This window comes from Equus asinus, chromosome 2, assembly GCF_041296235.1.
Source record: "Equus asinus isolate D_3611 breed Donkey chromosome 2, EquAss-T2T_v2, whole genome shotgun sequence".
NCBI classification, from domain to species: Eukaryota; Metazoa; Chordata; class Mammalia; order Perissodactyla; family Equidae; genus Equus; species Equus asinus.
The window spans coordinates 161,651,574-161,663,160 of NC_091791.1; the positions used below are offsets into that span (position 1 = coordinate 161,651,574).

General features: G+C 43.1%; 1 protein-coding gene and 1 long non-coding RNA gene across 3 annotated transcripts in view; one reads left to right on the forward strand and one right to left on the reverse strand.

The window, feature by feature from the left end:
* KATNBL1 (katanin regulatory subunit B1 like 1) overlaps positions 1-2,055 on the reverse strand; it is a 45,244-nt gene extending 43,189 nt beyond the window's left edge. Inside the window, exon 1 of one of the 2 annotated variants that reach the window (XM_014847296.3) lies at positions 1,871-2,055. The gene's annotated coding sequence lies outside the window, so the exon portion shown is untranslated. Of the gene's footprint in view, positions 1-1,695; positions 1,806-1,870 lie in introns of those variants that run through there. The other variant, XM_070503915.1, reaches the window with a different exon arrangement.
* A 48-nt stretch (positions 2,056-2,103) lies between these two features.
* LOC123283019 (uncharacterized) lies at positions 2,104-4,118 on the forward strand. The gene is made up of 3 exons (XR_006523449.2): positions 2,104-2,289; positions 2,905-3,075; positions 3,538-4,118. It is a non-coding gene; the product is annotated as an uncharacterized lncRNA (long non-coding RNA).
* The last annotated feature ends 7,469 nt before the right edge of the window (positions 4,119-11,587 follow it).

Genomic DNA, 11,587 nt, shown 5'->3' on the forward strand with positions numbered 1-11,587 from the left:
AAAAAGACCAGACTTACTGTTGCCTAGAAAATCCATCTTCATTCTCAATTCCAAGTCTTTGAACACAGTTTCCTCACTAAAATTCCCCATTCATACTTCTATTCAAAGGCCTACACCCATCCCTCAATTGTCAGTTCTTTGCAGAAGCTTATGGATCCACTCAGTTCAGCATACACCCACTGTACTAATGAAGAATATCATATACATGTATATTTTTGTTAATCTCATATCCCAAACTAGACTAACCTTCCTAAGCCCTGTTGCCCTGGCCCATTTCTTTTGTACAGCCAACTGGGCCTAACCCTGTGCTGGGCATAGAGGCAACCAAAAGCTTAATAACTGATGAACGAAATTTAAATACTCTGCTGTAAATAAGTGTAAACTGCTGATTTCTTACTAAATGGTTTTGCTTTAGTGTCATGGAGCTATTAGCTAAGTGTCATCATTTCAAGTACAGAGTAAGGGGTCGATACGTTTTCAGGGTGAAAACATTAATATATAATAGTATATTTTAAGGAATATATAGGTTTTGAATTGTTCCCTACACTTTCAAGTAACGATACAAAGGAATTAAAACTATAAACTACAACACAAGCATGAACTTTATGAACTCCATTTATCTTAAAATGTCCAATGGATTGTTTTGCTTAGTGTACAAAACTTAAGTACGGCCAACAAGAGCAGACAACCTGATCTAACAGTGTGTGAATGTGTGTGTACACAAACACACTTCACACATATATTATATCCCCAGGGGAGAAAAGTAAATGAAACGAAAGCACTTGGTAAACTAAAAAGAGCCATGAACAAAGAAGGCAGAATAGCATAGTTCAAAGCATGGAGCCAGTCTGCTTGGGTCCAAATTATATTAGCTGGGTAACCTTGTACATGTCACTTAACTTCTCTGTGCCTCAGTTTCCTCCGTGCCAAATGGGGATAATAATAGTATCTGTCCCAAAGCAAAGCTCTCAAAACAGTGCTTAGCATACAGAAAGCACAAAATAAATACTAACCATCGTTATGATTACAAAGCTAGTTATTGGCCAAGTAAAACCCTCAATGTATAAAGTTCTGATTCAAGTTTGAAGCTGATTTAAAACAAAAAAGCAGGATAAACTATTTACACAAGTTTAAGCTATTAGGTGGACTAGATTCTCAGAATTTCTGCCGGCGCCAAACTGGTGATTCTTACAGAATTTCTGTTACAGTTCTTTTTTTTAATCCGCAAAGAAATTGACATAGACCCTCTGTTTTCAAGGAGCTTTACAAACCACAAGAAAACAAATCAACTCTTTGTTATCTTCATATTTAAGCCAATTTAAGGGCGTGGTAAAAGCCTAGGTACTGTTACAGAACAACTTTTCAGAAAATACAATGAGGTTTTTAAAGTTGCAACCAGCAATTCTTATGCAGTTATGTCAAGTTTTTGTGCTGCGAAACAAAAGCCTGTCTGTCAGGGAACCAGGACCCGTCAGAAAATAAGGAAATGCCACGGCCGGGCCCAGGCGGCTCTCGGGAAACCCTGTCCTCGACAGCTCGCCGCGGACGCGCTCGTCCTGCCCTCTCCGCGAGGCCCGGACGGCGGCTCCACCCGAAGGTAAATAAGTGACAGCGGGCTCCGTCCCCGCCTCTGCCGCCCGGACCCTCCGGCCCGCCCGAGCTGCCCCCAGCGCCCGCTGCCCCGACCTTCCTCACCGCGGCCGGGCCGGCGCTCCACCCCGGAGCCGCCTCGACCCCGAGAGCCCCGCCGCGGGCCAGGCCCAGCAGACGCCGCCGCGGGGCCTGCGGGTGGGCCCAGGGCGCGGCCCGGCCCGAGGAGAAGCCCTGCCCCGGCGGGCGCAGGGCTCGCACGGGCCCGGCCGTCACTTACCGGCGCCTCATGGTACCGCGGCGCCTCCGCCCAGCCCCGGCGGTGACCAAGTGCGCGCCGCAGCCTAGAGTGTCCCTCGGCTCCCCGGCCGAGCCCCAGTCCCGGCCATTCAAACGCGACCGCGCGCGGCCCGCTGGGATAGCTCCCCTGTGGGCGTCTCACAGGCACCGCCCCACGCCGGCTCCGCCCCTCTCGGGTCGCGAAGCGCCGGAGGGAGGAGAAAGAGGACGTGTGGTCGCAGCGCTCCCTGGTGGCCATAGGGACGCACGGAAGCATTACTGCGGCGAGGCAAGTAATACTGCGCAAAGACCTGAGGGAGGACAAAAGTCAAAGAAGGACCCTGCGCCCGTGACAGCCTAGTGCGGGAGACCGTGCCTCAAGTGTTGTACCAGGAGGTGCAAACAATTTGCTGTAAAAATGTGAGATTTCTTCATTCGCTACCATTTAAATGCACTAAGGAAAAGTACTTAAAACCTCGACTCTGGAGCTATGTGACCTTGGGCAAGTTGCAGACACTCGTGTGTGCCTTGGTTTCCCCATCTGTAAAATGGGATGATAATAGTATCTGCCTCACAGTTGTGAGGGTTAAATGAGTTAATTCATATAAGATGCTTAGAGAAATGTATCTGGCACATGGTGAGCACTATATAATTGTTAACTATTATTTTCTAGTTCCTAATATGTACCAGACCCTGTGCTAGACTCTTATGAACACGAGAAATGTCTGTGATGCGGACCCTGGCATCAGGAAGCAGGCTCAGTCTCCTTGGGGTGGGAAACACTAAATTAGAGTCTGAGGTTAGCGGTGGGTCTGTCCCTGAAGTGTTCTTGATTACTGAGGGTAGCTCTCTTCGTTTTAGTGGAGCCAGAGTCTGCCTCTTCACAGGCAAGCCACTGGTCAAGGTTAACCAAACGGTGACAGGAGCAAGTTTGTCTCTGGTGGCCCTCTTACCCTCTGCAGACGCCAATCAAGTAGTGCATTTGTTGGATCATTTCTGTACTGCAAGCCTATATCTCTTGACTTACTTTGTTAGGCACTCCTTTCAGAACTTTCCAGAGCCTGACTAAGGAACAAGTTTGGTTCAACAGTATTTTTGAAGTCCCACTATGTGCCGGGCTGACATTGTACCAGGTGCTGGAGATAGCCTGGAGGAGCTCACAGTGGCTTGGACAAACAGAGAAAGAGATCATTCCACAACACTTTGGTGAGTGCAGTGATAAAAGGTCTATCCTCCAGAGCCTGGTCAATATAAAGTCATATAAAGGGGCTTTATGCTCGACAGACCATGCTTATAATTTTACAGGGTTCGTGGACTGCACTTGCTTACAGATGTGCCTATGGAGTTGGCTAACCGTGCATTGTGATGGCTCTGGTTGCAACCTTTTTCAGGCTGTGTGTTCGCTTCTCCTTTATGCTATGGGTTTGTGCAGACTCTGATGTACTATTCCAGAAGACCCAATGCTACTCAGCTGTGGATCAGACAGGCCTGCTGCCTTGTGCTCTTCTGGAGATGCATGGAACAAGGCCTAGAGTGTCCTTTTTAGTATTTGCAGAGCCGGCTGACTATATCAGTCAAACTTGTGAGTTTAGGGATCTCACTGGGTCTGCAGGAAGACTTATCGTGGTGTAGTTCAAGAAATTGAAAAAATGTCCATATTTGTTACAGGTTATATAGTTGTGAAAAAGAAGACCAGAGAGATGGATGGAAAAGATGAAGGAGGGAAGCACATGAGACACCCGAGAAAGACATTAGAGATTAAATCCCAAGAGTAAGAAAAGTGAATGCAATGAGAATAGAGATATTGAATAATATGACATGTTTGTACTATATTGGGAAATTTTATTTTAAAAATGTTACCTCTAAAATGTAATTGCTTATTGCCAATATAGGGTTTTGTTTTTTTTTTTTTTTGAGGAAGATTAGCCCGAACTAACATCCACTGCCAATCCTCCTCTTTTTGCTGAGGAAGATTGGCCCTGAGCTAACATCTGTGCCCATCTTCCTCTATTTTATATGTGGGATGCCTACCACAGCATGGCTTGATAAGCTGTGTGTAGGTCTGTGCCTGGGATCCGAACCGGCGAACCCTGGGCTGCCAAAGCAGAGCACACAAACTTAACTACTATGCCACTAGGTGGGCCCTCCCAATATGAATTTTTTAATGTATTTTCATCATGTTTTAACACATCCCATTTGTATCAAAGCTAATGGTGTAATATGTAAAAATAAATATACTCTGACCTTGTAAAAAAAATGTCTATCCTAAATGCCGTGGGAGTTCAGAGCTGTGGAAGTCCTGGCAGATAAACTGATCAGAGCTAAGATGTCATTAGGTGAGAATAACAATGTACCTTTCTTCCCTAGTACAGAGCTCTTACTTGCTTACTCCAAAAAATTAAGTGATGGTGAAAATTTTGAGCCCTACTTTAGGTCGGTGGGAGAAATATTTTTAGGATATATTTTGCACAAGCAATATGTTTGAGAACCTCTCAGATCATACCAAGCACAAGCAGGCACATGCCTCTGTGTGGGGCCACACCTGTTCACAGGTGGGACAGTTGAGGGAGTCCAGCGGGGTGAGTGAGTGAAGGGAGCAGGAGCCCTGGGTTCCAGGGGTGTGTAGTGTAGAACATTCCTGAGTATGACTTCCACTAAGTAGGTGTATTGTTTTAAAGAAAATAAAAATTCCACACACATGGGTGAAGTCACTTTCTCTCAAACTGTTTCTTCATCACCATCATCGTAAACAGGAATTTCTTGATGACCCACTATGCAAAAGACATTGTGCTGGGCCCTCAGCAGGAAAGGGTGGAAAGGGTGCAAGACATGGCACTTACCCTCAAGGGAGGCTGGATGCTGAGGTCAGACAAATAACGGAGTCCTAGCACTCAGGGAACCTGCTATGTTCACATAGAAGGATCTCAGCTAAAACAAGGCCTCAGGTTGTCTGACGGCCGGAAAGTCTTGATGTTCTCATTTCTAGAGCTTATTGGGGCACAGGGTCTCAGGCAGGTTCGTCTCCAGACTCAGGTCCTGAGGTTCACACCAGTGATGAGCAGCCCTGGCCCTTAGATCTCATGTGGCTGCCAAGTGTCAACATAATTTAAGGTGGAAATAAAGGAATTTGCCTTCCCATTGCTGCTTTTGCAATATATATCACTTGATGAAAATGCAGGTCAATTTTTTTCATTGACACTTTTCAGTCGATGAAATTGAATTTTTTTCCCTTGGGGCTCAATCAAGTTTTGTTTTGTAATGGATTTTTAAAAATGTAGCCTGTACATATTTTTATCATCCCTGCACCAGTCCTTGTGCAGAGAAAGGTGGTTCCTGGCTAGCCTTCATAGTGGGCAGTCTCTGAGGGGCTCTACCCCTCTGGCCGTTCCCTCATTCCATCTGACTACCTTAAATATTCCTTCCATCTGACTGAACAGACAGCTGAGTTAGCCTTTCTGCCCCACATCCCCCTCTCTTAAGGGTATGGACATAATTTAGGGACAGTGTGTAGAGTAACCTGGACCCATAAACACCCAGACGAGAAAAGAAGTCTCATGCATAGTCATATGTACCCTTCTGAGTGGAGAGTCAGGGGAGGGATCATGGAGGAAGCTTTGAGCCGGGCCTGACAAGCTGGACAGGATTTGACAGGCAGCATTTTCCAAACAAAGGGGTAAGTGCTAAGTCAGTTCCAGGACCACTGTCTATCTCTGTGTGAGTGGGGTGGAGAGAGCTCTGGAGAGTAGCAGGAGTGAAGACTGTAAAGGTATGTAGTCACCTGACAGGTTGTGAAGATCTGGAATGATCCAGCAAAGGTGTCTGGAGTTTATCCTATAATCAGTGAGGAGACAGTAAAGACTATTGAGCGGGGAGTGACAGAGTTAAATCAGTACTTTAGAAGGATTAATCTGTCACCAGGATACAGGATGGCGAGGGGGAGGGGGGAGGCCTGATGGCAAGAACTTAGGTGTGAAAGTGTTGTAGTTCAGGCCGGAGGTTCAGGGAGCCGTAGCATTTTCTGTGCCGTCTGTCATTCTCATCGACTCAGACTGATGCTGGACAATGCTTGAAGAGGATGCTTGAAGAGACCTAAGAGACAGCAACAGCTCATCCACTCTAAAGGTAACTACATCCCCTACTCAGCCTCAGAACCTTTGGAAAGCTCCAGGCAGTTGACTTTGACAATCCACGTGAGAAGTCAATCACTTTTTTTTTGCTCCTAGCCTTCCCTACCTTCCTGTGCAGTCTGTGGAAGGAAGTAATGGCAGGGGGGACATTTCAGATAAGGCAGTAGTGGTGGGAATGAGCTAATCTCACTCCTAGTTTACAAGGTTCACAATTGTTTCAAACACCACCACAGTACTGGCGCCCTCCTTGGTGGCAGAAGCAGCAGTTTTGTTTGGGGCTTTTTGGGGGGTAGAGAGTGGGAGTGGTGGAGGGTGTTGAGTGGTAGGGGAGCCTCCTGTTAAGATAGTTTGTTTCTGATGCAGCTGTCACACCTCAACAGCTGGGAAACAGGTGACAATATTTGATATTTATAGATTTTCAAATCTGAATCCTAGGAGACCATTTCCCTCCACCCCCAAGTAGATTTCCTGCAATTACGGTACACTGTCACCAAGCGGAAGAAAGTAGAGGGCAGCATGTTAGAGTGGAAAGAACACTAGCTTTGGAGCAAGACTCATTTCTATCAGAAGTCTAGAGCATTGCCTTTGGGCCTTTTCTGCACCATTTTTACCTTACCTGCACAATGGGGATAATAATACTATTTTCTTGGGAGATGTTAGGAAATAGGATAACCTCGTAAAACACTACACTAGTAATTCGCACAGTGATTGTGTCTCTCTCTGCAAAACATCCCCACCCCTAATTTTACCTGTTCAGTGATTTTTCCAAGAGAGAAAAGAACACAATGTGGTTGACTGCTGCCTTGGAAAAGCAGGAGTCCTGGGATTAGACCAGCTTGCGGAGGGGGGCCCATGCTGGAGAGACAGACCCACAGCAGTGCTGATGGCCTGGGAGTCAGTACAGGGCATCTGAAAGCTATGACCATATGCAAAACATGTCCAATCATGCAGTTGCTTAGGGGGCTCGCTACTACTGGGGCCTCATAACAAACTGGCAACGTGGAGAGGAGTTCAAGGGCGGGGGGCAGGTAGGAAAGAAATGAAATGGGCAGGGCAACAATCATCAGAAGCAGGATGATGTCCTTGGGAAGGGGACTTGAAGGAGCACAGCAGGTCCCCAGACTCGAGAGATGGAAGCAGTAGCACAATTACCTAGACTGGAGTCCACTTTATGGAGCTGGACATAAAGGCAAACCACCCTCGCAGCAACAAAATTGAATCTGAAGCTAAACTCTCTCAAATTCCTACCCCAAATTAGCTGGGTTCTTCAAAACAGCAGTTCTTCAAGATGTTGATAGATTGCAAAAAGGGGAAAAGAGAAAAAGAAAAAAAGAAAAGGCTTCCTTGGCCACAGAAGTTTGGTAATGGCTCGATTAAACAAATATTTCTTTACCATATCACTTCTCAGAGCCTTTACAATATTAACATTAATTGTGAATCTCTAAAAGAAAGATCTATGTAGTGCTGCCTAAACTTACCTGAACTCTGAATCCTTTCAAGGGGAGAGCACAAATATTCTGAAGAATTATTCTTATCTAAAGAGCAGCAGGACTGTCCAGGTCCTGGGAAGTGGGGTGGTCTCCAGCTGCAGGTTCGGTGGGAAGGAGTGTGAAAGTTGTGGTGGTGGTGGGGCTGGGGGGGGGTGCATCATGACCTTGGCCAGGGCTGGATGAAAGCCACATAGCCTGAACATCTGGCAGAGCTAGAAGAGACATACTTTTTAAACAATTATTTTATTGGGAGCATAATAGTTTATAACATTGTGAAATTTCAGTTGTACATTATTTGTCAGTCACCATATAAATGTGCCCCTTTACCCCGAATGCCCACCCCCAACCCCATTCCCCTCTGGTAACCACTAATCTGTTCTCTTTGTCCATGGGTTTATCTTCCACATATGAGTGAAATCATACGGCGTTTGTCTTTCTGTCTGGCTTATTTCACATACCCTCAAGGTCCATCCATGTTGTTTGCAAATGAGACGATTTTGTTGTTTTTTTATAGCTGAGTAACATTCCATTGTATATATATATATATATATATATATATATATATATATATATATATATATATATATATAGACCACATCTTCTTTATCCATTTCTCAGTCAGTGGGCACTCGGGTTGCTTCCACATCTTGGCTATTGTGAATAATGCTGCAATGAACACAGGGGTACATAAGTCTCTTTGAATTGTTGATTTCAAGTTCTTTAGATAAATACCCAGTAGTGGGATACCTCGGTAGTATGGTAATCTATGTTTAATTTTTTGAGAAATCCCCATACTGTTTTCCATAGTGGCTGCACCAGTTTGCATTCCCATCAGCAGTGTATGAGAGTTCCCTTCTCTCCACATCCTCTCCAACACTTGTTATTTTTTGTCTTGGTAATTATAGCCATTCTAATGGGTGTAAGATGATATCTCATTATAGTTTTGATTTGCATTTCCTAATGACGAGTGATGTTGAATATCTTTTCATGTGCCTATTGGCCGTCTGTATATATTATTTGGAAAAATGTCTGTTCATATCCTCTGCCCATTTTTTGTTCAGGTTATTTGTTTTTGAGTTGTTGTTGAGTTGTATGAGTTCCTTATATATTTTGGAGATTAGTCCCTTGTTGGATATTAGTCAAGACATATTTTTAAAAACTGAAATAAAGATTTAGCTATACTTTTTTCTCTGTCATTTTTAAAAATAAAAATATGGCTCTTCATGAAATAGCATGTTATAAAATTGTATGTTAAATAAGTCTAAATATAAATAAAAAATGTCTGGAAGTCTAAATCAAAATGTCCATGGAGATTTTTTTTTTGCATGGTAGGATTTGTTAACTTCTTTTTTACTTATTTGTATTTTCCATTTATACAATGAATGTCCATCTTTTGTAATTAAAGTAATTTTTAAAAATCACTTTACTAGGGAGCTGGCCCGGTGGTACAGCAGTTAAGTTTGCATGTTCTGCTTTGGCGGCCCAGGGTTTGCCGGTTCGGATCCTGGGTGCAGACATGGCACTGCTTGGCAAGCCATGCTGTGGTAGGTGTCCCACATATAAAGTAGAGGAAGATGGGCACGGATGTTAGCTCAGGGCTAATCTTCCTCAAAAAAAAAAAAAATCACTTTACTAAAGGAACCAATCATAGCAACTAGGAAATTAAAACTTTTCATGCAAATTTTTGAAAGTTTAGGGTTTGATTTGGCAGGTTTCGCAATATTATTTTGTTAGTTGTTATTTTTTCTGGCTTAAACTAACCTTAGCTTAATTCCTTTGAATGGCACCTCTTTTTGAAATAAATATATTATTTTCCTAGGGTTGATGTAACAAAGTACCAGAAACTGGGTGGCTTAAAACAACAGAAATGTAATCCATTTCACTTCTGGAGGCGAGAAGACCAAAATTCAGGTGTTGGCAGGGCCACGCTTTCTCTGCAGGCTCTAGGGAACTGTTCATTACCTCTTCCTAGCTTTTGGTGGCTCTGGCAATCATTGGCTTGTAGCTGCATCACTCCCATCTCTGCCCCCATTGTCGCATGGACTTCTTTGCTGTGTATCTGTGCATCCTCTCCTCTTCTTATAAGGACAGCAGTCATTGGATTTGGGACCCACCGTAATCCCATACGGCCTCATCTTAACTAATAGATCTGCAAAACCCCTACTTCCATATAAGGTTAGATTTTGAGGTTCTGAGTAGATGTGAATTTTGGGGGGACCCTATTCAACTCACTACAAGACTCTAGAAATATTTAGTTCACAAACTCTTAAAAGTGTAAATTAGCACATTTTGGAGGATGTATTTGAACCTATCAACATTTTAATTGTATAACCTCTGTGGTAAGCAATCCTAATTGTGTAACTTTCCTATAGAACTGTGTTGATGAGGTACCTGGGGATGTTTACAGCAACATTTTCTGTAATAGTGACAAGTGGTAACAACCTAAATACCCATCAGTTGGGGGCTGGTTAACTAAATGTATGTTATCATACATCCATGCCATGTATATTCTTTAAAAAGAATGAGGTAATTTGAATGACAGACATGGAAGACATCCAAGATAGATTAAGTGAAAAAAACAAGTCAGTGGACAGTGTTTAGTATGTTTCCATTTACATAATAAGCTCCTAAAAATTAAACAACCCTACATTTATATATATGTTTTAAGGGATGAGTTTGTCTTTCAAATACCAAAAGTACCTATTGTTCTCCTTTAATTCTTCTGAATCCCACTTCATCCTCATATTAGTCAGCTTGGGCTGCCATAACAAAATACCATAGACTGGGTGCTCAAACAAAAGAAATTTATTTTCTCACAGTTCTGGAAGCTGGGAAGTCCAAGATCAAGGTTCCAGCTGACTCGGTTCCTGGTGAGAGCTCTCTTCCTGGCTTGTAGATAGCCAACTTCTCACTATGTCGTTACATAGTGGAGTGAGAGAGCAAGCTCTCGTGTCTCTTCTTATAAGGACACTAATCGCATGATGAGAACCCACCTTCATGACCTCATCTAACTCTAATTACCTTCCAAAGGTCCCATCTCCAAATACCATCACAGTGGGGTAAGGGCTTTATCATATGAATTTCGGGAGGACACTAACATTCAGTGTGTAGCAATCCTCCTTCCAAAAAATTTAGGCTATAAAACAATGCTTTATATCTGAACCAACTGAGGCTTTTTAAAATTAGCACATAGGAAAAAAATGCCACAAAGGGCCTCCACTGGTCATTCAGATACTTGATGTATAGACAGATCAGCCCACTTCCAAGAGAGCTGAAATTAGTCACGAGAACGAATTCAGAGTAATCCAGCTTGAAGAAACATGTTAGGCCATCAGTGATGTCTGATTATGACTCATGCTGTGGTTGTCATTCTTATCCTTTAATGGGATCTGTGGGAATGGCAATCCTCCCAGCTTCCTAAGCAAGTGCTGGCGGGAAGTGCTATAATGGGAACTTGTTAAAATGTGAATTGCACAACAGCCTGCTGAAATGAAAAAAAAGGTAATTGCGAAGAAAGAATGGTATTACTAATTACTAGTTCATATCACTGCTGACAGAGCATTTCATGACACCGCAGTCATAAAGCAGAAATAGAAAAAATTTGTAATATGCATAGAAATGATGCAGAAACCCAACAATAACGGGCAAGGTAGGATTTTACAAAAAAAAAAAAAAATTTTTTTTTCAGTCAAGGGGTTTGAAAATGTAAATAGACAAAATGGAGGAAAAGTTTCCTCTTGTTAAGACTCCTTTACTGACATGGACTAACTTGCATCATGAATAAAATAGTCTAAGGTGGTCCTTTTCAGAAGGCAATAATGATACTATAGTTAAATAACAAATAACTGGGGACTTGCAATGGAAGCCCATTTTGTTGAAGCTGCCAAAAGGCTTAGGAGCTTTTAGAGGACAACTCGGGGAACTGGTTGGACCAGGGAAGACAGTCAAACAGAATTATTGTAGAGACATTGTTAAATGGCATAGACTAAAAACTTAAGACATATCTTAAGACAATGCTTTATAAAAGCTTTTTTCCTTTAGAGGGATCCATTCTTATAAATCTGGTTGTTTGAATAGAAAATTTCTTTGTTCAAGTTTCAA